This window comes from Salmo salar, chromosome 13, assembly GCF_965601325.2.
Source record: "Salmo salar chromosome 13, fSalSal1, whole genome shotgun sequence".
NCBI lineage: Eukaryota > Metazoa > Chordata > Actinopteri > Salmoniformes > Salmonidae > Salmo > Salmo salar.
The window spans coordinates 28,563,255-28,568,793 of NC_138303.1; the positions used below are offsets into that span (position 1 = coordinate 28,563,255).

General features: G+C 43.9%; 1 long non-coding RNA gene across 1 annotated transcript; it reads right to left on the bottom strand.

Annotated features, from left to right (window-relative positions):
• Positions 1 to 4,975: 4,975 nt before the first annotated feature.
• LOC123726138 (uncharacterized) lies at positions 4,976 to 5,338 on the bottom strand. The gene is made up of 2 exons (XR_006758455.1): positions 5,197 to 5,338; positions 4,976 to 5,035 (listed from the first exon to the last, which is right to left on the bottom strand). It is a non-coding gene; the product is annotated as an uncharacterized LOC123726138 (long non-coding RNA).
• Between the last annotated feature and the right edge of the window lie 201 nt (positions 5,339 to 5,539).

Consider the following 5,539-nt stretch of genomic DNA (forward strand, 5'->3'; position numbering starts at 1 on the left):
CTTACTGTTTTGACATTTCTTATAGACCATTTGTAGATTGTAAGAAATTTGATACGAGGCATATTTAACGGTAAAATATTATGAATGTGTACCTATCCTACTTCACAATTAACTAAGACGTCACGTGTGTTTGCGAAGCAGAGGATCTGAGATCGAGCACCAGTAAGGACGCTATACTTAAACGATCAGTGACACAGTAAAATGCTATGACTAACTCCTGTAGTGTCATTCATCACACCCCTAGTAAATCAAATCTGATTTCAACATACACTACATGACCAAAAGTATGTGGACACCTGCTTGTCGAACATCTCATTACAAAATCATGGGCATTAATATAGAGTTGGTCCCCTCTTTGCTGCTATAACAGCATCCACTCTTCTGGGAAGGCTTTCCACTAGATGTTGGAACATTGCTGCGGGACTTGCTTCCATTCAGCCACAAGATTATTAGTGAGGTTGGGCGATTAGGCCTGGCTCGCAGTCTGTGTTCCAATTCATCCCACCAATCTTGACAAACCATTTGTGTATGGACCTCGCTTTGTGCATGGGGGCATTGTCATGCTGAAACTGTTGTCACAAAGTTGGAAGCACAGAATCGTCTAGAATGTCATTGTATGCTGTAGCGTTAAGATTTCCCTTCACTGGAACTAAGGGGCCTAGTCTGAACTATGAAAAAACAGCCCCAGACCATTATTCCTCCTCCACCAAACTTTACAGTTGACACTGTGCATTGGGGCAGTTAACATTCTCATGGCATCTTCCAAACCCTGATTCGTACGTCGGATTACCAGATGGTGAAGCGGGATTCATCACTCCAGAGTCCAATGGCGGCGAGCTTTACACCACTCCAGCCGATGCTTGGCATTGTGCATGGTGATCTTAGCCTTGGGTGCGGCTGCTTGCCCATGGAAACCAATTTCATGAAGCTCCAGACGAACAGTTGTGCTGATGTTGCTTCCGGAGTCAGTTTGGAACTCAGTAGTGAGTGTTGCCACCGAGGACAGAAGCTTTTTACGCGCTTCAACAGTCCCGTTCTTTGAGCTTGTGTGGCCTACCACTTCGCGGCTGAGCCGTTGTTGCTCCTAAACGTTTCCACTTCACAATAACAGCACTTACAGTTGACCAGGGCAGCTCTAGCAGGGCAGAAATTGGACGAACTGACTTGTTGGAAAGTTGGCATCCTATGACTGCCATGTTGAAAGTCACTGAGCTCCTCAGTATGGACATTCTACTGCCAATGTTTGTCTATGGAAATTGCATGGCTGTGTGCTCAATTTTACACATCTGTCAGCAACGGATGTGGCTGAAAGAGCCGAATCCACTAATTTGAAGGTGTCCACTTACTTTTGTATATACAGTGTAACATTGCACTGATGTCTTTAAAAAGGACATGTATACAGCACAGGAGTTTATTGAACAGTGGGATACAAAAAATAACAGATTTGGAGAGGAGGCAGGAGAGTGGTGTGAAATGATTTACAATGGGAAAGGAAGAGGGGTCAGAAACGGAAAGCTGCCGTATCGGCCACCCTGGCCCCTACATGTAGGAATTCCCAAAGCAGCGTCAGGAGTCTGGTGAGCAGAGGCAGCCAGAGAGGAAGGGGTTGCCCCACATGAATATATTTGCAGCCTAAATAAGGCTACACGTCTACAGCCAGTTTGCCACACCCCATGCCTACACAAAAGGTGTAGGCGTTTACCTATGGAGAGGAACAGAAGCCGAGACAATGTAGTTATGTTCTACACCACCACAGATAAACATGAGTCACAGTAGAATTATATGATCTAACTGTGCCCTGGAATCAGAAGTTTGATGCACCTCAGCTTCATCATCCTCCCCCCATGGGAGGGGCCCCCACCGTGGTTTATCCTCCACATCTGCCAGGGGGGCTGGTGGGAGACAGACAGCCATGGGAGTGTTGGAACACTGGAACATTTGTCCACTGATGAAATCCGTCAACCCTTGCTCTGCATCAACATGACAAGTCTAGCCCCAACCCCTAGCTAGCACCTACCCTTAGCCCAAAGATGGCAATATGGTGCTGATGGAGCTGGCAGCTTCGATTCTAGTCCTTAGGAAACTGCAGTATTTCGTTTTTTTATGTATGTGTTATTACATACAACCAGGAAGAACTATTGGCTATCAGAGAGACGTCAACTTACCAGCACAACCAGCACTACGACCAGGAATACGACTTTCCCAAAGCAGATCCTTTGTCTGCACCTCCCACAGCATTTGAACTGATTCCAGAGGCCGACCCAAAACAATGCCGTCGGAGGAGAGGGTGCCGTTGCGGTCATCTAGTGAGGCTTCGGATGCGCGCACACCACCCACCACTTCTGACTATATTACTCGCTATTATCTAGTCCCTAGGTAACAAAATCAGGGCAAGAGTTGCTTTCCAAAGAGATATCCGGGATTGTAACATACTCTGTCTCAAGGAAACATGGCTAGGTGGGAACATGCTGTCGGAGTCCATACAACCAACGGGATTTTCAGTGCATTGCGCTAACAGGAATAAACATCTCTCTGGTAAGAAGAAGGGCGGGGGTGGATGTTTCATGATTAACGACTCATGGTGTAATTGTAACAACATACAGGAAGTCAAGTCCTTTTGTTCACCTTCCTCACAATCAAATGCCGACCGTATTATCTCCCAAGTGAACTCTCCTCGGTTATCGTCACAGCCGTGTATATCCCCCCTTCAAGTGGCTACCAAGACAGCCATCAAGGAACTTTACTGGATTTTACGCAAACTGGAAACCATATACAGTTGAAGTCGGAAGTTTACATAGGTAGGAGACTTAGGTAGGAGTCATTAAAACTCGTTTTTCAACCACTCGTTTTTCAACCACAAATTTATTGTTAACCTCTATGGGCTAGGTGGGACGCTTGCGTCCCACCTACTCAACAGCCAGTGTAATCCCGTGGCGCGTTATTCAAATTCCTCAAATGCAAAAACTTCAATTTTTCAAACATATGACTATTTTACACCATTTTAAAGACAAGACTCTCGTTAATCTAACCACACTGTCCGATTTAAAAAAGGCTTTACAACGAAAGCAAAACATTAGATTATGTCAGCAGAGTACCCAGCCAGAAATAATCAGACACCCATTTTTCAAGCTAGCATATAATGTCACATAAACCCAAACCACAGCTAAATGTAGCACTAACCTTTGATCTTCATCAGATGACAACCCTAGGACATTATGTTATACAATACATGCATGTTTTGTCCAATCAAGTTCATATTTATATCAAAAACCAGCTTTTTACATTAGCATGTGACTAGCATGTGACTAGCATTCCCACCGAACACTGCCGGTGAATTTACTAAATTACTCACGATAAACGTTCACAAAAAGCATAACAATTATTTAAAGAATTATAGATACAGAACTCCTCTATGCACTCTATGTCCGATTTTAAAATAGCTTTTCGGTGAAAGCACATTTTGCAATATTCTCAGTAGATAGCCCGGCATCACAGGGCTAGCTATTTAGACACCCAGCAAGTTTAGCACTCACCAAAGTCAGATTTACTATAAGAAAAATGTTATTACCTTTGCTGTCTTCGTCAGAATGCACTCCCAGGACTTCTACTTCAATAACAAATGTTGGTTTGGTTCAAAATAATCCATAGTTATATCCAAATAGCGGCGTTTTGTTCGTGCGTTCAAGACACTATCTGAAAGGGTAAATAAGGGTGACGAGCATGGCGCAATTCGTGACAAAAAAATTCTAAATATTCCATTACCGTACTTCGAAGCATGTCAACCGCTGTTTAAAATCAATTTTTATGCCATTTTTCTCATAAAAAAGCGATAATGTTTTATGCAACAGAATAGAGGGTTCTTATAACTCTATTGTGTCTGTGTGAACTGAAAGTGGGCCTCTGGGAGATAAGACTGACAGGAGATTTACGATGTCTTTTGATAAGCTAAAGGGACCGCATTCCAGAGCATGAGTTAATGTTTCTGTTCTGTAAGGTACCAGGGAGAGATGACCCCAGGGCCAGACCTTGGTCTCTACACAAAGAGATCTGTTTTTACAGCAGATACTGTCAAATCTTAACCTTGTGACCCATCCCATACATCTGTTGTTTGTCATGTAGACTGAAGGGGGTGTATCTTGGCTATAAAATACCTTTGTACTTTTGTCTCGGGGCTCTCAACGAGTCATCAGAGGGTGATTTGTCGAGCAGCCATTATTATCCTAGAGCACTCAATCGATTCACTTTATATGTGTTTGTTGTATTGACTTGCACCCTTATTAATAAGTGAATAAAGATATAGTTTCAGTATAACTGACTTGTGTGATGAGTTTATCTCCTCATCTGATAGTAAAGAAATTAACCACCACACCCCACAAGCGTCGTTCTCAGCCCCCTCCTGTACTCTCTGTTCACCCACGACTGCATGGCCATGCACGCCTCCAACTCAATCATCAAGTTTGCAGACGACACAACAGTGGTAGGGTTGATTACCAACAACAACGAGACGGTCTACAGGGAGGAGGTGAGGGCCCTCGGAGTGTGGTGTCAGGAAAACAACCTCACACTCAATGTCAGCAAAACAAAAGAGATCATTGTGGACTTCAGGAAACAGCAAAGGGAGCACCCCCCTATCCACATCGACGGGACAGCAGTGGAGAAGGTGGAAAGTTTTAAGTTCCTTGATGTACATATCACCGACAAACTGAAATGGTCCACGCACATAGACAGTGTGGTGAAGAAGGCGCAACAGCGCCTCTTCAACCTCAGGAGGCTGAAAAAATGTGGCTTGTCACCGAAAACCCTCACTAACTTTTACAGGTGCACAATTGAGATCATCTGGTACGGCAGTTGCCGCCTGGTACGGCAATTGCACCGCCCACAACCGCAAGGCTCTCCAGAAGGTGGTGCGGTCTGCACAACGCATCACCGGGGGCAGACTGTAACTCCTTCCAGTAACCACGAGCACAACCGTTCCTTGATTTTAACTGGCGGCTTTATTCTGTAGTTTAGTCAGAATTATCACCTTCCGTGAGAACTATAAAGTAAATGAAAATACAGTTTAAGCACACTCTTACACCTTCTTGTCTTATGAGTGACTTATTAGCTTGGTATAACTCTGAAGTGCTTACATACATAAACAGTTTAGCCGGAGCTATAACAGTATCAGATTGAACACACGAATAAAGGAAAAAATACCTCATTGGCTGCTTATTACAGAAGGGAGGAAATCAAACTTCACACTTATTATTCCTGGCATGAATTCACGCTTCATCCTAACATACACATATCAACCTTTACGAACTACACCCGGTAACATGAAAACTTAGCTAACATCGCGCGGGAATGCATTCACCCCAAAGATGTGTTGCTACGATAATGATCCCCGTTACAACAGTTATTAGCCACGTAGTACCACCTGTCTTATCATTTCCCCCGCATAGCGAACACGTAAACAATTCAAACAAAAAAACTACGACATAGACTTACAGATTAATTGTCTGTTACACAGACTACCTGCACAGGACTTCTACAACACCTG